The sequence below is a fragment of the Monodelphis domestica genome, chromosome 2 (assembly GCF_027887165.1).
Source record: "Monodelphis domestica isolate mMonDom1 chromosome 2, mMonDom1.pri, whole genome shotgun sequence".
NCBI lineage: Eukaryota > Metazoa > Chordata > Mammalia > Didelphimorphia > Didelphidae > Monodelphis > Monodelphis domestica.
Genome location: NC_077228.1, coordinates 505,500,477 through 505,523,650, shown reverse-complemented (window position 1 = coordinate 505,523,650; position 23,174 = coordinate 505,500,477).

Here is a 23,174-nt window from a genome sequence, read left to right as displayed (position 1 = left end):
GTAATGCAAAGTATTGATAAATAACTTATTTGAGGACAGTATGAATCCTGGAACCAAGGGACCTAGATTCTGTTCCTGGTTCTGCTACTAAATACTTAGTGATCTTGGGCCAGTCATAGGATTATGGAATTTAGAGAACATTTATTAAAGAGGTTCCTAGCCTAAGGTCTGGAAGATATGTGGTTTTATTTTTTTTTTAAACCCTTACCTTCCATCTTGGAGTCAATACTGTGTATTGGTTCCAAGGCAGAAGAGCAGTAAGGGTGGGTTAAGTGACTTGCCCAGGGTCACACAGCTAGGAAGTGGCTGAAGTCAGATTTGAACCTAGGACCTCCCGTCTCTAGGCCTGGTTCTCAATCCACTGAGCTACCCAGCTTCCCCCTAGATATGTGGTTTAAAAAAAAAAAAGTTAAAGTAAAACCAAACTGAAGTACCCCCAAACTTGCTCAAAAGCCAGGCATTCTGTGAATCATTCTGGCCAAAAGAGAACCTGCCAACCTTTACACACTGGGCCCTGGAAATGTAAAGTATAAATGTAAAATGAGAAGGTTGGATGTGATGGTCCCTAAGGTCTCTTCCAGTTCTGAAGTTTTAAGTTCTAACAATATATGCTTCAAGTTCTAGCATTCCAAGTGGGCAGCTGGGTAGCTCCGTGGATTGAGATCCAGGCCTAGAGATGAGAGGTCCTGGGTTCAAATCCAACCTCAGACACTTTCCTAGCTGTGTGACCCTGGGCAAGTCACTTCACCCACCCACCCGGCATAGTTCTTACTACCCTTCTGCCTTGGAGCCAATACATAGAATTGATTCTAAGACAGAAGGTAGGGGCCTAAATAAACAAATAAATAAGTAAGATCCTTCTATCTCTGATGTTTTGTGTCCTAAGATTGCCCCTAGCTATAATATCCTATTTTATCACTCTATGTCTTAGGGTCCTTCCAAGATCTCTTTGGTTTTCTGTGTTCTAGCAGTCTATGTTCTAAGCTCCCTTCCATTTCTGACATTCTGTATATCACCATTCTATGTGCCAAGTCCCCTTCTGTTTCTGGCATGCCATGTTTTACCAATGTATGTTCTAAGATCTGCCCAGCTCTGACATTCCATGAGCCACCAATGCCTTCTATGGCACTTGGCACCAGCAGACTACTCCTCTCATCCTATTTTTGTACCACAAGGATCCTGAAAACCCTGGAGAGAATGGGAGCCTTCTTGGAGTCCACCCCAAGGCTTTTTGCTGAGATGATTTCCTTGCCTCATGGAATGAATGCTAAGTAGGATTCTCTCGGGCTCCACATTCATAGGCCCCAGCCAGAACAATAGGGTGTACACAGTAGCATCACCAGAGAAGAATTCACCCTGTAGAAAATGTTATGAGCATGAAATCTGGTTAGAAAAGTATCTAAACTTGTACAAGAGCCTGCCTTGTCTTTGCAAGCACATGATTTGTTATCATTTCTTATAAATTAACTATTAAATTCAAACTAGCCTGTGTGTTTGCTTTATTCCTACCATCATTGTCCTCCTCCCTCCCTTTCCTCAAATTATCTCTCACTTGACATTAACAAAAGAGAAATACAGAGTTTTGCCAGTAAATATGTAACAAGGAGCACTACACAGAATACATTTTTTAAAAAACCACCTTCCATCTTAGGATCAATACTTTGTATTGGTTCCAAGGCAGAAGAGAGGTAAGGGCTAGGCAATGGGGGTCAAGTGACTTGCCCAGGGTCACCAAGCTGAGAAGTGTCTGAGGCCAGATTTGAACCCAGGACCTCCTGTCTCTAAGTCTGGCTCTCAATCCACTGAAGCCACCCAGCTGCCCTCCACAGAATACATTTTTTAAAAACCCTTAATTTCTATAAGTAGGACCAGAAGAACTTTATGCACAGTAACTGAAACTTTGTGGGATGATCAAATTTAATAGACTCTGCTACCAGCGGCAATGCAATGATCCAGGACAGTTCTGAGGGACTTATGGGAAAGAAGCTATCTACATCCAGAGGAAGAACTGGTGGAGGAGGAATGAAGGAGAAAACACATAATCTATTGCTTATGGGTATAGGATTTGGGTTTTGGGTTTTAAAAGATGACTCTATTACAAAAGTGAACAATATGGAAATGGGTTTTGAGTGATAATGCATGTAAAACTCAGTGGAATTGCTTGTCAACTATGGGAGAGAGGAGGGAAACAACATGAATCATGTAACCTTGGAAAACTTATGTGTATATTTGTTACTGGAATAAAATAAAGAAAATTAAAGTAAAAAATAAAACATTTATTTCTGTCTTCATATCAACTCTAAGACTGAAATTTGACAAGGGCTAGGCAATCAGGATTAAGTGACTTATCCAGGGTCACACTGTGAATTTTAGATCTACTCCACCCTACTTAGTCTAGCAACCAGAAATGTATACACCCCTACTTAAGGATTAAATGTTGAGAAGGATGGCCTATGACAGACATGTGCTAGCAAAGTGACAAATAAGAAACAACTAACAGACCCCCTGGGCTGTCCTAAGTCAAGCTTAAGCTACCATTGGTATATGTGAGACGCAGGAAGTGATGTAAAAAAAAGTCTATATATTTCACAGCACTTCCTCTCTCTGACCTCTTTTCTCTGAGAGGTGGCTCTCTCTCTTTGGCAGCAGAAGAGTTGAGTTCAGGGTCTCTCTCCCTCTCAGAGACATTGGGTGCAACTAGAGGTTTGGCTCATGGCAGTTTTTTGGTGTCTTGGCGTGGGTCAGGTGAGGCGTCTTCCCTGAGCTCTCTTGGAGTTTAGGCTGATTCCTTTTTTTCCTTTACCTTTCCTAAATGCTATCCTCCTAGGAGGCCCCTCATCTCAGAGGAAGCCTCGTGGCTGAGGTTTCTGAACTTCCCTTAGCTTAGGCTAGGCTGGAAAATTCTTATACCTCTTTCTCTCTCTCTTCTTCTTAATTCCTTCCCTCTATAATTAAACCACCATAAAACTCTCAAACTGACTTGAATATTTTTATTGGGATTTGAATTAATCCCTGGTGACCAACTAAATTTATATTCAGTCACAACCCTAAATTTACCCCTTACAACACAACTAGGAAATATATGAGGCCATATTTGAACCCAGGACCTCCTGATTCCAGATTTGGAACTCTATCCACTGTGCTAGGTAGCTGCTCTCACAAAATGCATTTTAAAGTCAAATGTGACATCATTTTTCTCCATCACTTTGTTAAGTTTAGACACTCAACAAAACAACAAATCTAGCCCTGGCCTATAGCATTGGCTGATTTCCAGGGGCAAATGCTGATACTGACAGTTTAACAATTGGCTTGCCAGAGCCTATCAGAACTGGCTTCAGAATACTCATGGAGTTTATCCAGGATGGGACAGAAAAAAATTGTCAAATTATTTCCTACCATTCTGTTCTGGAGATACATGAAGGGATAAATGATATCGTCAGAAAGAATCTTGAAAACATTGCTAAGGATTGTGTTGACTTGGTTAAGAAAGTGAAGACCTTAGGGGCATAGGTGGTCATTCACTCGCTGCTGTTCGTAGATGGTTCAGAAGACAGAGACAGAGAGATGGGGGGGGGGGGCGGGGGGACAGAGGAGAGAGAGGCCCAGAGAGACAGAAAGTAAAAGAAACAGAGACAGAGATGGAGAAAGGGAGGAAAGGAGAGGGGGCGGGGACAAAGGGAGGGAAAGAGGAAGAGAGTTTTAGGAAGAAAACAGAAGGTTTAAAATAGCAGGCCTCAGGGGCAGCTGGGTGGCTCAAAGGATTGAGAGTCAGGCCTAGAGATGGGAGGTACTGGGTTCAAATCTGACCTCAGACACTTTCTAGCTGTGTGACCCTGGGCAAGTCTTTTGCCTACCCCTTATTGCTTTTCTACCTTGGAACCAATGTATAGTATTGAATATAAGACAAAAGGTAAGGCTTTAAAAAAAAGAAAGAAAAAAAAGAACAAGCCTGTTTAAACAAACAGTTTAAATAATGAAATGTAGAGGGTCTTTTCTTGTACAGGGTTGAAGTACACTAAATGGAGATTTGTAAAAAGAAAATAGGAAAAAAATTTGCTTGGAGGGTTTGTAAATCTTAGCAAAAGGACTTTGAATGGAAAAGTAAAGATGATAGGGAGAAACTGGCTACGCCTGTCCGCCAATAAATGTAATAATAGTTGATGTTTATGTGGGGCTTGTAAGTCTGCAAAACATTTCTACCCATCATGTTTCTGATTTACCATTGGTTGTTATCTGGCTTACTCTAAGAAGGCCAAAATGGTGTCACCAGTGATGTCTTTTGACTCCTACATAAGTTGGATTTAAGTGAGGCAGGATTGCACAGAGCACTCGAATCCAGAGTCATCAAAGTCCAGTGGCAATAGGAAAACCAAAATGACTGGTGGTGATCCAGGAGGCAAAGGATGACTGTGGCTTCTTCTATGACTAACCAAGCTCTGAGAGAGCACCTTCATAGTTCTTGGAACAAATCTTCACATGCTTGGAGGAACATGCCCCCCTAACTCACTGAGGAGTCTGAGACCTGTTGGTTACCCTCTATATGGTTTAACCTGTCTGCCAAGATGGCAGGTGTGGTCACTACCATCCTGCAGCTTCTTGGAGCCAAAGGTGAGAGTTGGGTGAGAGGTAGACACCAAAGGTGGATATGCAGCTCTGACAAGGGCTCAGCAAGCCCTCACACCAGAGCTACTAGTCTTTCCTGAACACGCATAGCCCCCATTTGACTAAGCAAATGTAATGTCACAGAGAGAAGCTACAATATAGTCAGTCAACAAGCATTTATTAATCATTTACTTTGTGCCAGGCACTGGGATAAATGTTAAAGATACAAGGATAGGCAAACTCATGGTCCCTGTCCTCAAGGAGCTCCCGTCCCAAAAAGAGATAAGAAGAAAACCCCAACGTACAAAGAAAACAGTGAAGCTCAAAAGGATTCTCAGAGGGAGGCCGGAGATCTGGAGGTTAAGGTTGGGCTTAGTGGACTCTATGCCCCAACAGTGGGATATGATGGTGGCCCAAACAGCTCATGTAATCTACAGATCTAGAAAGAAGGTAGGCGTAAATGAAGCAATTGAAATTGTCCTTGTTCAGATGACAAATTGGAGATTTTGTTCAATTCCAGATGTCCCATTTTAAGAAGGACACTGATAAACTGGAGTGTGTTTGGAGGAGAGTAAACAGGGTGTCAAAGAAGATCGTGATTTGCTGATAGAAGATAGATAGGAAGATATGGAGTTGACTAAGCTGGAGAAGACAAGACATGGGTCCAGGGCATAGCAACAAATCTTGAAGGGCAATCTGACTGATTGACTTCTGGGGCAGAACCAGGAATGCTGAGTAAAGGTGGGGTCAAAACCTGCCTCTGCACCTTATCGCTTGTGTGACCTTGGGCAAGTCCATCAACTTTCCTGGGTTTTAGTTTCCTCACCTGTAAAATGGACTCAGTGGATTCTGAAGTCCTTTCCAACTCAGACCTCACCTCCCTAAGCCTTAGTTTCCTCATCTATAAAGATCAAGGAATCAGCATAGGTGACCACTAAGGTTCTTTCTAGTGTGTGATCTTTGATATTAGGAGCCCCTAAGTTGTAAAAAGGCAGATTTAGTTCTGGAATCCTAGCTATCCCAGGTTAGAAGGGCTGCTTCTGAAGATGGTGGGTTCCCTTTCTCTACAAATCTTTTTTTTTTCTTTTGTAAACTCTTACCTTCCATATTGGAATCCATGCTGGGTATTGGTTCTAAGGCAGAAGACCAGTAAGGACTAGGCAATGGGGGTTAAGTGACTTGCCCAGGGTCACACAATTAGGAAGTGTCTAAGGCCACATTTGAACTCAGGACCTCCCATCTCTGCACTTGGCTCTCAACATGTCCTTAAACAAAGGCTACATTCCACTCATCAGGTTGTAGAGGACATTCTTGACCAACAATAGTTTAGGGGTAGATAGCCTCTGATGTCCTTTTCCAACTCTGGAAATCTGTGATTGTTGAATCCAGACATTCTCCTTGTCTTCCTCTCCCTCTTTCTCTATTTTGCTTCCCTTTCTTCTTCTTCCTCATTATTTTCTTCCTCTTCCTTTCCTAATAACATGAATTTTCCCAGTGAATCATTTACTATATAGAGCACTGATAGTTATTTCTACTATTGCTAGCATGGGAATGGAAACTCAGGTTTCCACTTGAATTTGCCAGTAACCCCACTGTTGGTTGGTTGGTCTTTTGATCCAAGGTCAATGAAGTCAGATATCCATCTAGCCTTCAAGACACTGCTAGAAAAGGCTGTTTCACTGCCCACATGGAACTATATGAGTTGGTTATTCATATGCAATAAAGATGGTGTGTCAGAGATAAGGTCCTGAGGAGAGAGCTCATGCACAAAGCTATTTTTATCTGGGAGGAGAAGAAAATGAGGCAGCTGTGGCAGCAGGGTGCCAACTGTGTGCCTAGACAAGACTGAGTTAACATGCTCCTTCCTGTGCATGAAGGGTACATCTGTATCTTTTCTTGTATAGTTTAGAATTAGCAACATTATTTCTGGATTTGTTCCTTCTTTGTAATTTTTTTAACCCTTTCCTTCTATCTTAGAGTTGATACTAAGTATCAGTTCCAGGGCAAAAGGGCAATAAGAACTACAGAATTAGGGTTAAGTGACTTACCTAGGGTCACACAGCTAAGAAGTATCTGAACCCAGGACCTCCCATCTCCAGCCCTGGCTCTCTATCCACTGAACTAACTAGCTGCCCTTGTGAATTTCTTCTATGAGTAAATAAAGGACAGCAATAGATGTTCGCTTATGGGGGGAGGGGGGGCATAAGTATCTGACATTCCTAAAGTGACCTGGGGCAGATCAATCCATCCCAGCCTCAGAATTTCCTCTTCTGTAAAATGATGGGGCTGAACTAGTTGGCCTCTGACGTCCCCTTTGGCTCCAGATGAGAGACTGTGACTGTGACTTATTTAACTTTAACCGGGTGCCCTCAAGGGATCAGATACGATGTAACAGCCCACACAAAACATGCTCTTTGCTTGTCCTAGGGTCAGGGATGATTAAACCTGCAGCTCTGGAAAGAGTAACTCGTGTAGATTAATTTCCATCTCGTCTGATTGATGTAGGATGTCAATTTGCAAGGGGAATTTAGAGGTCAGCTGACTTGTAACTTTTAGAAGATAAAAGTCCTTCCAAGGAGAAACATTTTTTCTTATTATATTTTTTCTCCTGTTCCTTCTACAGTGTCTGGGTCATAGTAAGTACTTAATAAACACTCGTGGATGAATTGATTAATCTGGTCCAACCCAGAGGCAGTACGTCTCCCACTGAAAGAAAGGAAGACCTTTGTTCCAAGTTCAGCCTCTGACACTCACTGGCTGTATGACCTTGGATGAGTCATTCTCATAGTCTCTAAATTTGTAGAGAGGCATTAGTGGCAAAGATTTCCCTTCAGTGATGAAATCCAAAGCTTTGACACCTCCCCACCAATAAGGACGTTTTCAATCGAGAGACTAGACCTTTGATTTCACTGGTCTAATGAAATCTACCAAATCAGGTCATCACCTTCTCAGTCACTCATATGGTCTTAGAGGGCTACTTGCCTAGAGCAGAGGCATCGAACAATTGACTGGGACCATATTTGGCTGCAACACTCCCAAGTGCAGATTTAAATATTGGGGGGTTAGTGGGGAGGGCGGTGACCCTTCCTTTCTGTCTTTGTAACAACTCTAAGGCAGAAGGACAAAGGCTAGGTAAACTGGGTTAAGTGATTTTCCCAGGGTCTCACAGCTAGGAAGTATCTGAGTACAGATTTGAACCCATGTCCTCCTGACTCCAGACCTGACTCTCTATCCCCTGAGCCACCTAGCTGCCCCATAAAGTGCTGTGTTAAATGATAAATGCTTACTTCCCTCAAATCATTTAACTTTGAACCATTCATTTTCCTCATTTGTAAAACTGAACCCATAGATTTAGAGCTGGAAGGGACCTCAGAAACCATCTAGCCAATGCCTTCCTTTTTCAGCTGAAGAAACTGAGACCCCAAAAGGTTGTATCTTTCCTAATGTCATTTGGGCAGTAAGCAGTGATCAGGATTTGAACCTACCTCCCTTGAATCCAAATCCAGCCCTCTTTCCATGGCACCAGACTAATACTTACTACTACTTACCCTGAAAGGTTGTAGGGGAAGAGAGCAAGCATTTATTAATTACCTATTATGTGCTGTATCCTGTGCACTCCACAAATATTATCTCATTTGATAGAGATTTGTAATGAGAAAAGTGCCTTGTAGAACCTTAAACACTACTTAAATGTGAGCTGTTATTGATTCAAAGGCAATGGAGAAGCAGCCATGTGGCACAATGGATAGAGTGACAGCCTTGGAGTTGGGAGTATCTAGGTTCAAATCTGGCCTCAGATACTTCTTAGCTGTGTGACCTTCAGCGAGTCACTTAAGCCCATTTGCCTAGCTTTTGCCTTTCTGTTTTAGAGTTGTTACTAAGACAGAAAGTGAGGGGTTAAAAAAAGAGAGAGAAGCAATGAAGGAGAGGTCTGGAGACACAGCCCACCTCAGTAGTCCTTGCAAGGGGCTTCCTCTTCACCCCGCATCCTAGAAAAGGGCAGGTCTGATATAATGAGTCCTGGCCACACAGGCATTGGCTCCTCTGAGGTGTGCCAACCTATCGGATAATCTCCTAATCCAAGGTGAGCCCATGCCAAACTTCAAAGTCTGGGCCTTTGCCAAAAGGGTTTAATAACATAAGTAACATTCTAAGGGAATGGATGCCTTCCTGAGCTCCAGTAAGAGTCCTGATATAGGATGTCAAGATTAAAGGATCATGGGATTGAGAAATAGAAGTGACCTGAGAGGTCACTCTAAAATAACTGGAAGTTCTATTTTTTTGTGTTTCATAGCCCCCTCTGGCACTGTGTGGTAAAGCCTATGGGTTCCTCTTCTGAATAAAGATTTTAGATGCATAAAATAAAAATTGTAGTTTTACTAAGGAAAATTATAGATACAATTAATCTATTTTTTAAAAAGTTCATAGAACAAAGGTCAGAACCCCTCACTAGGCCATTTTACTGAAGAGGAAATTAAAGGCTAGAGAAGGGGAAAGGGCTTAAAGAGGATGGTTGCTGTGCTTGGAGTCAGAAAGACCTGTGTTCAAATTTTACATCACTGATGTCCTATATGATGACCCAGGGCAAGTCCCCAGGTAACTGAAAAGAAACATCCAACCTGAAGAATTTCAGAAGATAATAATAAGTATCTAAATTTTGCAAAACGCTTTACATATATTATTTCATTTGATTGTGAAACAATTATCCTATAAGAATTTCTATTTTGCAGATGAGAAAGCTGAGATTTTCTCTCAGAAAAGTTCAAATTCAATTAATTATATTAAACAACTAAACAAAAATACACTGTGCTAGGAAGTAGAGATAATAAACACACAAAAAAGAAACGATCCTTCTCAAAGAGCTTTCTTATTTCTACTGAAGGATACAATATATACTTTGATCTGTATACAGTGTATATCTGTGTACAGCAGACTGTATACAGTGTAATACAATGTAATCACATGCAAGGTTTCTTCAGGGAAATGAAGAATAGTATATACTCTGGAGCTCTTCTCCTAACCCCCTGCCACCAATAGGTAAAGAAGGCCTCCAGAGCTCAGTTGCTATGTCTTAGAATAGCGCTAAGGGTGATTTGTTTTTTTTAACTTCAATAGCTCATGAGCCCCCACTGGGATACTTCCTCTATAAATTATCAGTTAATATAAATGTCTCAATCAGACACTTAGCTTTTTTTTTTTTAAACCCTTACCTTCTGTCTTGGAATCAATTCTGTGTATCCATTGAGCTACCTAGCTGCCCCCTTTTCTTTTTAAAATAAATTCTGCCAGTAACTCTCAAAACTATCCTGCTTCTCAGTGATTCTTTAGGCCTTCTTTCCATATTTTTGTTTCATTAAAAAAATATCTTCCAATGACCCTTTTCCTACTTTCTTTTCTTTTTCTAAGCAATTGCTTCTCTAAACACAATGACTACAAGAATGCAAATAGAGTGAACAAAAAAGTCCAAATTGAACACTCTTTAATTAGAATGATTAAGTCTGACCTAGAAGAATAAGATCCACCTCCCTCCCTTTTCTAAGGAGAGAAAGGATTCCAGTATATCTGATCAGATATGATTGATCTGTACTGCTTCCCTCCCTCCTTTCAAATATGATTATTTTAAGGGATAATCCACTAGATAGGACAGGGAAGAGGGAAAGATTTGGAGATGAAGGTTATTTAAACAAAAGATTTTTAAAAAATTTTTCAGAAGAAATGGAGGCTGGATCATAGCCTCATCAGTTGACTTTCTCCCAGCTGAACAAACTGCTGCCCCCAAATTATTGATTAATGTGTGGTCATCAATGTGGACAGAAGGCTTTTAAGGCATTCCATCAGGCCTTGGGGAGCTCGATCCTATTTAATTTTTCTCTCCTCGAAGAGCAAGGAGGCACACTTATCTAATCTGTTGAGATACAAATCTGGAATTAGGGTTAATTCATACAAAGCAGCATCTAAATCAAGGAAATCTCAAGCAGGGGGATGAAACCAAGATGAAATTTAAAAGCAATCCAAGGCTTGGATTTAAGTTCACAAAAAAACAAACCCATTGCACAAACTCAGCTAAGGAGGATACTGTAGGACAGGGCCGAATTTCATATGAGAAAAGATGCAGGAATCGAAGATGTAAAATAACTTTTTTTAATTTTAGGCTCTATTCATGAAGCAGAGTGTCCATTGGAGGAAAGTAATAGTATTGTTCTTCTCAGTGCTGATGAGAACACATTTGGAGTTGTGAAAAGGGAATTTTATCCTTTTCCCCTTTTCCACTACGGATACCTGGAATGAGTTTGAACTCAGGCTTGAAGCAAAGACTTTGTAAGGAAAATCACTGGATAATTTTAGTCATGAGCATAGAATAACAGCCAGAAAAATGGAACAAAGACGTGGAGAATATCATGAGACCAAGAGGGCAGGATGATCTTCCATGCAGCACTACCCCCTGGATTGCCCCCATGGGTGGCCCAGGCAAATTAGAAAACCATGGTTCTCTGGACTTCCATGTTTCCTGTGGACTGTTCTCCTCAGGAGCAGGGGACCCAAAATGGCAGCCATAGAGTTAGCAAGATAATGTATCAGTAAGTTAAATATACATCTTTCTCCTATTTTTCTATCTTTTTTTGCTACTACTTTTGATTTAATAAAATTACTTATTCTAAGGACCAATCTCTTAAATTTAATTCTTACAGAGTATTAGGTTCATTTCTCTGCCACATATTACAAGGGAGGCATCCAAAGGAAGATGATCAATCAAGCAACAAATACTTTATGAGCTCCTACTGTGTGCTAGATGCTGGAACTACAAAAACTAAAATAAAACTGTCTCTGGCCTCAGAGAGTTTATAATCTATTGGCAGAAACAACATGCATACAAATAAAGATATAGTTAATATTAACAAAGTAAATTAAAAGGTAATTTCTAGAAGGAAGGCAATAGAACAAAATGGTAAGGGAGTCTTAAAACCATGTCTTGTAAGGCACAGGTGTCAAATTCTTATGAAATTCACAGAACTCAACGGCTGTGGGACCAGACTAAAACATAATTAGGGGAGAAGAGGCAGCTATAGTGCAGTGGAGAGAAAGCCAGGTCTGGAGACAAGAGGTCCTTAGCTGTGGTCTCAGATTCTTCCTTGCTGTGTGACCCTGGGCAAGTCACTTAACCCAATTAGTTAGCCCTTACCATCTTCTGTCTTGGAACCAATACTTAGTATAGATTCTAAGACAGAAGACGAGGGTTTTACAAAATGATAATGATTGGGAAATGTTTCACAAAATAAACAAAAATGCAACATGAGATGAATGATGTTAGTTTGTGGTTTTCTGGCCTGTTGAATTTGACACTGACATATGGAATGCTTGAAAAGTCAGTGATGTTTATCATGGAGAAGAGAAAATTAAGAGCAAACATGATAACTGCTTTCTAATATCTGAAAATCTATCTTGGAGAGAAGGAAGCTCGTTCTGTGTGGCTCCAGAGGGCCCATAGGTGAAAGATGGGGATGGGGGGCCAAGGGATTGTGGCAAATTACTGACCCAATAAAAAGACCAGAAAAGCAATGAGAAGGGGTTACCTTTGGGGGAAAGGGGCTTCCTATTCCTGGAGACAATATGGAAATAATTCCTGCATTTGGATAAGAAGCTGAAATAGATAACTACTCAAGGAGACATAAAAAAACACTGGAAGAGATCTGAGAGATTTAGTTTGAATCCTTATTTTTCCTTCAGATGAGTAAACTAAGGCCCAGAAAAATACAGATTCTCTTACACGTTTGCTGAGAGACATTGAAGCACAAATAAATTTAAGATAATGATCAGGGGTGGCTAGGTGGCTCAGTGGATCAGTGGATTGAAAGCCCAGAGCCAGGGACAGAAGGTCCTGGGTTCAAACCTGACCCCAGACACTTTCTAGGTGGGTGTCCCTTAATCCCTATTGCCTAGCCCTAGCCCTTACTACTCTTCTACCTTAGAACCAATACACAGTAAGCCTTTTTTTTTTAATGGTGTAAGGACTGAAATTCAGAGCTCGAAGGACTCTTGGAGGCTATTTAGCCTTTATGTTGCAGATGAGGAAACTGAGACCTGGGAAGGTTAAGTAATTTGCCCAACAACATAGAATCAGACCTTGTACTCAGGTCCTCTGACTCCAAATCTGGCACTCTATCCATTTTACTACAATTTTGGGGAATAGAAACCATTCCATTTTGTCAATGGAGCCTTGACTTGGAAAAAGACATTTTTGATTGAACCAAATAATCAGAACTGGTTGTGGACAGGGAGGACCTGTAAATCCCTTTCAATAATCAAAGCCAATATATGAGAAAGTGGGTAATGCCCCACACAATAAGTGTGTATATGTGTGTTGTTATTGAGTTGTTTCAGTCCTTTCTGACCCTCTGTGACCCCATTTAGGGTTTTCTTGGCAAAGATACTGGTGTGATTTGCCATTTCCTTCTCCAGCTCATTTTCCATATAAGGAAACTGAGGCAAATTGATCAGGGCACACAGCTACAAAGTATCTGAAACTGGATCTGAACTCATGAAGGTGAGGCTCCCTGATTCCAAATCCAATACTGTATCTACTGCACCATCCCAGTTTCTAGACATGAATACATAGACACATACACATAACCTTGTAAGTGAGTGAAGAAATATATTTGAGAGGTTGGAGCAAACATGGCATTTCTTTAAAAAAGATATTTTATTTTACCAAATACATGTAATAACAATTTTCCACATAAGTTTTCTGAAGTTATAAGATCCAAATGTTCTCTTCCCCCTCTCTTGGAGATGATAAACAATTTGATCTAGGTTATACATGTATTATCACGCCAAATCTATTTCCATATTGTTCATTATTGTAAGAAAATACTCATAAAATTTAAACCCCAAAATAAAAACCCAATAAACGAAAGTGAAAAATCATGTGCTTTGATTTGTAATCCAACTTGAACAATTCTTTCTCTGGAGGTAGGTAGCTTTCTTTGTCATAAGTCCTCCAGAGTTGTCCTGGATCATTGCATTGTCAATAATAGCTAAGTCTAGCACAGTTGATCATTCCACAATATTGTTGGTACGATGCACAGTATTCTCTTGGTTCTGCTTATTTCACTGCATCAGTTCATGGAGGTCTTTCCAGCTCTTTCTGAAATGATCTTTTTCATCATTTCTTACAGCATAATAGTATTCCATCACCATCATCTACCACAATTTGTTAGGCCATTCCTCATCTGATAGATATCCCCATAATTTCCAATTTTTTGTCACCACACAAAGGATTGCTATAAATATTTTTGTACAAATAGATCTTCTTCCAACCCTTGTTTTTTTATCTCTTTAGAATGCAGAACTAGTACTGGTATTATTACAGGATCAAAGGTAAGAATACTTTTATAGCCCTTTGGGCATAGTTCAAATTACCCTCCAGAATGACTGTATCAGTTTACAACTCCACCAACAACAAACATATTTTTAACACATCTTTGAGGAGCAAAGCCAACACAGAACTATGATAAAGAAGAAAGATATTGAGAACAGTTGCTGGGGTCTACAGGCATTTATAAATAAAGGAAAGATGCAGGCTAAGGGAAATCTAAAGAAAAATTGGGCTCTTTCCCCATTTTCCCCTCTAATGCCATTCTCCCCATAGACACTATAATATGACCTGCTTTTTGCTATCAGCAATATTGACTTTGTTGTCTTCTGAGTTTAAGCCTTCCTCATCACCAAAATAATTTTCTTTGTTGAGTTTCTTTTTCCATTGTTTGCTCATTTTCCTGCCTTTTTTTTCCTTTTAATTAAAAAAAAAAAGTTAAAGTTGAGCTACTGTCATGGGCACTATGAGAGGAGTGCCAGGGTTCTATCATTGAGGGGAGAGAGAGAGAGAGAGAGAGAGAGACAGACAGACAGACAGACAGACAGAGACAAAGACAGAGACAGAGAGAGACAGAGACAGAGAGAGAGAGAGACAGAGAGAGAGAGACAGAGACAGAGAGAGAGAGACAGAGAGAGACAGAGACAGAGAGACAGAGAGACAGAGACAGAAAGAGAGAGAGAGACAGAGACAGAGACAGAGACAAAGAGACAGAGACAGAGACAGAGGTAGAGACAGAGAGACAGGGAGACAGAGAGGGAGAGAGAGAGACAGAGAGAGACAGAGACAGAGACAGAGACAGAGACAGAAAGAGAGAGAGAGAGAGAGAGACAGAGACAGAGACAGACAGAGAGACAGAGACAGAGACAGAGACAGAGACAGAGACAGAGACAGAGACAGAGACAGAGACAGAGAGGGAGAGAGGTAGATGGAAAGGTAGAGCTAGAGATCTACAGATGATGAAGAGTTAAAAAAGCAAGGGCCAGATGTAGAGGCATGAGGTCCATGAACTCCACTTTTATTATGACAAAAAGAGAGTTTTATAGAGAATAAGAATACTAAGCATTACAACATTCTTGGGGGGGGGGTGTTACTTTCCCACAGGGTAATGTTTATGAAAGTGACTTCACACAAGAGCGTTACCATAGTTACTATTAAAGAAATAAACAAGTTGAGAGTGATAACTAATCTACTCTACATACTCGAGCAGGTTTGGTGCTTTCAGTCTGGTATTACAAAGACTTCTTTGCTCTTTGGAGTGAGGGAGGACTCCGAGTTTAATGATGACTTTCGGCTGAGAGCAGCAGTGCCTTTGTGTGAGATCGGGATCTTGCTGGCAGTCTCAGGCAAGCATGGCTGCTTTCCTCAGTGGGCCTGACTTGTGTTTTATATGTCCTCATAAGCTATGTAACTATGATTTGTTGTGCAGCTGCTTTTAGAGCTGCCACTGCTTTCAGTTCTTCCAAGGTGGTATGATGGAAGAAGAGGCATATTTAATACTCACCTGGCCTGTGCTCTGCTCTGAGTAACCCCAAACAGTTTTCCCCTTGAAATTGTATCAAGGGTTCTCTGCTCCCCTGTGGCTAGAAGTGCTGGTGTATTCTGGTGCTTCTCCTTACTCTGGGACTGCACCCCAAGGCTGTGATCTGGTTCTGCATATGGCCAATGCAACAAGAGTCTAGCACCCAGAGCCAGCAAAGGGATCTCCGTTATCTCCTTTTCAGCAGCTTTTTGATCCTCCTCCCACCCCCTTACCATCTCTGACTGAGATTTTTGGGGAAGCTTTGGTTGCTACTTCAGCTGCACCCAAAGCCTGTTGTCTCAGTGGGTCCTGTCTTAGCAGGCTGTGCTCCACCTAATGCCAGCCTTCTAAGTTATTTGGGGCTGAAACAAATTACTTCACTTTGTCTTTTTGTGAGTTATGAGGCTCCAGAATTCATTTTAAGGCATTCTATCATTGCTTTTGGGAAGATAATTTGGTAGAAATCAGATGGATCCCTGTACTTTCTCCACCATCTTGGAACACCCCTCACCATTTCCTGGAATTTTCCAAGTCAACTCTTAATTTCTTACATCAAGTATGAATTTCTTACATCAAGATCAATTTCTAGATCAAGTATCCATTTTGACTGTAGCCTGCTGTATGGTGTGAGATGTTTGTTGTTCCATGATTAATCTCTGCCATACTGTTTTCCAGTTTTCCCAGCAGTTTTTGTCAAATAATGAATTCTTTCCCCCAAAGCTTGGATCTTTGGGTTTATTGAACACTAAGTTGCTATGGGCATCACTGCTTTATAGTATAGTTTGAGATCTGGTACAATCAGGCCTCCTTCCTTAATATTTTTTTCATCAATTCCCTTGATGTTCTTGGTTTGTTCTTCAAATGAACCTTGTTATTTTTTTCTAGTTCTGTGAAATTTTTTAGGGTAGTTTGGTATGGCATTAAATAGATAAATTAATTTGGGTAGAATTTTCATTTTCCCTATATTGGATCAGCCTACCTATGAGCTATTAAATGTTTTTCTAATTGCTTGGTTGGATTTCTTTTTTTTTTTTTTGGTATAAAGAGTGTTTTATAATTGTGTTCATATAGTTCCTGAATTTGCTCCGGTAGGCTTATTCTTAGGTATTTTATATTGTCTAGAATTATTTTGAATGGAACTTCCTTTTCTATCTCTTGCTGTTGGATTTTGTGGGTGGTAAATAGAAGTACTGATGATTTATGTGGGTTTATTCAACACTTATTGACACCCCACTTTTGTTTTCCCAATTATATGTAATAATAAATTTTAACATATGTTTTCCAAAATGGTAAGATCCAAACCATCTTTCCTCCCTTCCCTTTGCATGGGACAGAATTAAGTGTGCTATTCTCAGAATGTGCATTTAGCTTATAAAAGCTAATTTGCTACCTTTTTGTTGGTGGAGGACTCTGGAACAGGTTTGGGAGGGAGACTGATGAAGAACAGAAGCAGCAATGAACACCTTGGTTGCTTCCCTTGCTTCGCCTGAATTGGGTTGGAAGCACAAGTGTTTTGATTTGTAGCTCAAAGCCTGCCAGGCCTGAGAGGAGAGGGAAGAGGAACCTTGGGTATATATTGACTGCTTGCTGCCTGGTCAGTCGGCACTCCTTAGCCCATCATCGGAGTGCTCTCTTTCATGAAGGGGAATAAACAGTTGTCTCTTTTTACTCCTACCTTTAGGCTGGGATTTTGTTTATTTGAGTGAGTGGGGCACTGGTAATCAATTTTTAAACCTACATACTTTGCTCCACTCAGAGCTGGAGAGCAATTTGACCTGAGCCATACATACACTTCCATATTGATCATTGTTGTAAACACACTCATAAAAAGCCCAAACCCCAAATATCTTGATGTGACAGACAGTATGCTTTGATCTGATCCATCCAACTCCAACAGTTTCATAAGTCTTTTAGAATTGTCCCAGCTCATTTCATTGCCAAGTTTTCACAGGCGATCATCTTACTGTGTTATTGTGTATGATGTCCCCTGGTTCTGCTCATTTCACTCTGCATCAGTTCATGCAGATCTTTCCAGCTTTTTCTGAAATCATCTTGCTTATCATTTCCTGTAGCAGAATAGTATTCCATCACCAACATATACCACAACGTGTTCAGCCATTCTTTAATTGTTGGACATTTCCTTAATTTTCCAATTCTTTGCCACCACAAAAAGAGCCCTATAAATATTTTTGTATTTGGGTTTATGTTTGGGACTTTTGGTTTTATAAGGTTATTCACTTACAAAAAAATGGGTAACATGGAAATATATTTTGCATAATAATACATGTTTAACCCAGATTGAATTGCTTGCCAGCTCCAGGAGGGAGAAGGGAAAAAGGGAGAAAGACAACATGAATAATTTTGGAAAACATGTGGACACGTGGAAAACTTATTTAATAACTTATTGTTACTAAAACAAAACAAACATATGATGTCAAAAAATAAAGCCCCCTATAAAATTAAAAATAAATAAATAAAATGATTTTTATTAAAAAGAAAAAAGAAAAGAAAATGAAGGAAATGGCAGAATCTTTGCCAAGAAAACCCAAAATGGAATCATGGAGAGTTGGTCATGACTAAAACCACTAATAGTACACATAAGGCAATTAGTTTCATAATAAATAATAAAACATCCCTGAATATATCCTTAATAGAAAATGGTAGATTTTCCCCAATTGTCTCAAGGTCTCTTATGCCTTTGTAATTGAGGAAATGGCCAACATAAGAAAAATTGTTACATGTTCCTTTAATTTCTTTTCTTTTCTTAAAAACTCTTGATTTCTGTCTCAGTAACAACTCTAAGACAAAAGGGCAAGGGCCAGGCAATGGGGTTTAAGTGACTTGCCCTAGGTCACACAGCTAGGAATTGTTTGATGCCAGATTTGAACATAGGACCTCCCAACTCCAGACCTGATACTCTACTGTACCCAATCCCTTGATTTCTTCCCATTGTTTCTGTAGGGTTTTTTTGGTCTAGTTCCAACAATCATGTCAATGACAACACATCTTTCCTATTGTGGAGTCTAGCCTAAATCTTTAATTCCCTCAACCACCTCTTGGTACTATTTTAACAAATGTTGATATATTTTAGTAAGGTCCTGTTGTGTCAGCCAGGTCAACAGGGTGATCCCCTCTAGTTCTAATGAGGCATCTAAGAAGGAAGGAATATGTATTTCTTTTTTTAATTCCAAGTCAGGAGATGGAGTAGGGAGTGTTCCACACTCTCTCAGTGGTGACATACTATATTGGTGTACATCCTTCTCGTACTTCTAAATATTTACTGTGTTGGCACTATCGAACATGATTGATGGGGGCCGCAGCTGGTATGAGGTCCCCAAATGAGACAAATATGTCCTGACAACCTTTTACGCCTCTGACTTGTCACAGAATGTCTGTTCTATGAAGACTAAGTCTTTGGTCTTATTGGAGGCCAGGTTAAATCTGACACCACTGCCATATTGCCGAAGGCCATCATACCCCAACCATTTGACAAGGTCACGGTCCGAGGAAGGAAGGTCAGCAAGGCAGACCCCAGTCCCCTGCTGATCCCCCTTTGTGATTTCTTTCCCCAAATTTTCCCCTCTAGTGAACTTGTTATGATTTTTATTCTCTCCCCAATACAGGAGAAATAACATGAGAGCAAATACTTATAGGATCAATAAATATATATCCTACTTTAAGCCCCCTAGGTTATTACCCCAAAAAGATTGCAGTTACAGAATAAAAGCCCAAAGACTACTGCCATGACCTCTCCTTTCTCAAGCACAAGAGAGGCTCCAAGGCCCTACAACATAATGAATCTTGTCCTACAGTTACCACACTGGAATGAAATTGTTGGAACAGAAGCCAAATAGCATCACGAGGCATCTCAAAGTAACACAAGAAAAAAACAGAACTTGTAAATTGAGGAAAACCCCAAAATTGGTCTGCCTAAAGTCCTCACATCTAGATATGAATATGCTTTGTTGTTCATCTCCCAAGCAATTATGATGGATAGTGAAAGCTGACCAAAAGCACAATGATCCTCTCAGCAGGTCAAGGGGCTTTATTCATATTAATCATATCTAACAGAGTGTTGTAGAAACCTAGTAAATGATCACAGAATTCTTTGTTGTAGTAACATCACAAGAGTGTTGTTTAGATGATTTGATAATAACCATTCAAACTGTAGAATGTCACATACATAGAGAATTGATTATGTGTGTATGTACCGAAAACCTATATAATAAATATACCATGATACCATGGCAGAGCACTGTGTGTGATGACTGTGTATGTAAGCTGAATGCACGGTGTGTCTCATCTCATTTATCCCGTGACATCACACTTAGGCAGACAGACCCTGGTCCTCAGAGAGGCTTCTGGACAGACCTCAAGACCATATATCCCTGCCCTGACTGCCTTTCGTGCCTTCAGCAGCAGTCTTTATCATCATTGCTGGGTGAGATCCTTCCCAAGGCAGAATGGTTGGTTGTATAGGGTACATAAGTTGTCCAGGAACAATGACTCTCATCATCTCATTTAATATGGTGGTTGGCTGTGACTGTAGACTCCTACAGTCTTTCTGTGTCAATCCATTTGAATTTTGTTTATTTGGGGAGGGACTCAAAGGCATAGTCACTGATGATGGTGTAGAACTCAGATATAGTTTTAGAAGTTCTTTTTTGGGGCTCCATCTGATGATCCTGGGATGCACAGGATATTTAGGATAACACTAAAGATGTCATTCATTGCCTTTAAAATCTACCCTAGTAGACACATTAGCCTTGAAAAAGGAGACTTCTTAATAGGCATAGTTCAATGGTATCTGAAATCCTACACCCATTAATTTTCTTTTGCCTTAGATCTGAGTCTAGGATTATTCTAACTAGTCCTACTCCCTCACCATTTTACAGATGAAGAAACCAAGGTCATATCAGTTGGAGGAAGTAGCAGACTCAGGATTTGAATTCAGGACCTCTGATTTTAAACCTACTTTTCACTGTATCATATTGTTTTCCTTGGGTTTGAAATACAAACTAAATACAAATTTTGGTTCTCTACACCAAAATCATTACTAGCATTTTGGATTGGGAAGGAAGGGGAAGAAAAAAATTTGAAACTAAGTGCCCATTGACTGGCTAAGCAGATCATGGAACAAGAATGTAATGGAATATCAGTTAACCAGCACTTATTAAGCTCTGACTATATATCAGGCTCCAGAGATACAAAGAAAAGCAAAAGAACCATCTCTGCACTCAAAGAACCAATAGTCTAATGGGATCTAACATAGTGCTGTAAAGAACACTGAAAATGAAGAACTCAGACAACACATGAACTGATGCCAGTATTCACAATGACTGTAACAATGGAAACAGAAAGAATGGAAATGGAAATTTAATCCTAAATTATTAAATCACCAACATTCACCTGCTTCATCCCAGATCCCTGAAGGCAACAGCCTCAACCCACTGGTGTCTGTGATCAGTAGATTGGCACATCCTGATCCCTTAATCCCAGGGAATCTGAGTCTTGGTGGGAAAGGCTCTGCCCCTATTCTCTACCACTTTTTGTCTGTCTGCATGAGGCTGACTCAACCACAACTTTCACATTAACTCCATGCATTTCTATCATCCCATCCAGACCCTTGTGGTCTCTTCTCCCTCCTTCTCTGAGAGTTCAGTTCTGTAATAGATGATATTTTGAGGGTGTATATTTGATGAATGCTAGATAACTAATGGATCAAGTAGTTATCTTCTTTTTCCTAATCTCCTCCCTTTTGTACCTCCCTCTTCAGAAGCCTTTCAGCCTCCCCTCCCACCTTCTGCAGTCTCCTTCAAGTCACTCAGTGTGAGCTGTGAGGTTTCAATGAAATAATTCTTAATCTTCTTTGTCAACCAAGGGGCTTATTTGGGGAAGACAGGACAAGGGTGGAGGATAAGGTAAGAGGGGTGGAATATCCCTATTCTCTATAGTGAGTGTTAGGTTGGAGGATATTGAGAGAAATGGCAATTCAGGCACTATCATGAAACAGAGCCAGTCAGAGAGAGAGATATAAGAACTATTGTCCTTCTTCTGCCTTCAAATCAGTCAGGTCACCTCAAACTTGATTATCCCAAGTCTCAGAGATAAAACCAGCTTCTTCCTTCACATCAGCCAGAAAGCCCAAAAACCTTAAAATCCAGTCAAGCAGTTGTCTCTTGCCTCCAACTGTTTCCCAGTCACATTCCAAATGGAATCTTCCTTTGATTGACAGATGATCAATCTCCTGCTTCTTGTCTTGCTGCATTTTCTTGTAATTTCTTTCTTCTCCACAGTTCCTCACTCATGGTTTTCTTTTTCCTTTTGCTCTCCAAACTCTACTATTATTCTTGAGATCTTCCAATACCCAAGACAAGGTCCCTTTAAACTCTCTGGGTTCCTATGTCATTTCTTAAGCCTCCTTGATTTCTATGACCTGCAGCTTCCTTTACCCACATCCAGAATACTTTATTTTTTAAGTTTATTTGTTTAATTAATTAATTTAGAATATTTTCCCATAGTTACATGAATCATGTTTTTTCCCCTCCTTTCCTCCCACCCCCTCCTGTAGCCAATGAGCAATTCCACTGGGTTTTACACTGGTCATACTTAAGATCTCAACATTACTAATAACTGCTCTTCATTTACATCTATGATTGTGAACTCTGAAATTCTGTGATTATCACAGCCTGCCCTTCCATTTCCCAGTCTTTATCATCAATATAGTAATTTAAGGTTTGTAAAGCACTTTACATGTTATCTCTTTGCATCTTCACAACCACCTTGGGAAGGAGGTGCTATTTATAGATGAGGAAACTGAGGCCAACAAAGGTTAAGTTACTTGTCCAGGGTCATACAGGTAGTAAGGGATTGGGACTGATTTGAACTCAGGTCTTCCTTGCCTCTAAGTCCATCACTTTGTCCACTGTAGCACCTAGATGCCTTGTATTTCCTAAATCTAGGCTTTATTCTGCTGAATCTCTAATCCTTCCATCCCTCCATGCTTTCCTTTTATTATTCCTACTCTGGTCTCTCCTTCCTTTTTCTTCACTGTCTTGACTCTATAGCTGAGCAGTTTACACATGGCCCCTGTGGGAAGGGAATTTCTTTCCCCATTATGTTGTTTTGTTTGATGTCAAGCAGTGACCTGGAGGTCATTTACCATTGAGATGTGCAGGTATAGACAAGCCCTCAGAGAAAGGAAGTTGAAATCAACCAGATGGGAAACTGATCTCACAGGCACTGCCCCCTCCCCCTGCCGCCCAGGTGGTCCAGGCAAATTAAGGAACTATGATTGGTTCCTGAGATGTACCGTGGGAGAGCTAGCGGGTGGAGAAAACTGCTTATAAGGTGAGACCAAGGCACTGCTGGCTCTCTCTCAATGTCTTCTGACTGGAGCTTGGAACCTGAAGGAACCCGTTAGTGGTGAGCTTCAATCCATCAAACGGCAAATAGGGTAGTCAGATAATCAACTCTGTACCTCTTTCCTAGATTTACTTCTCTTTCCTATCACTACTTTGATGTAATAAAGCTACTAAAGCTACTAGCAGTCCCATGATTTAATTTTAATTATTACACCTGCTGGTACCAACCCTACCAGAGCTCTCCATCATTTGCTTTCTCCATTTGTAGGTCTGAAAACTGTCAGAAAAGTTTTGTACTTTGTCAACTTGATCTACT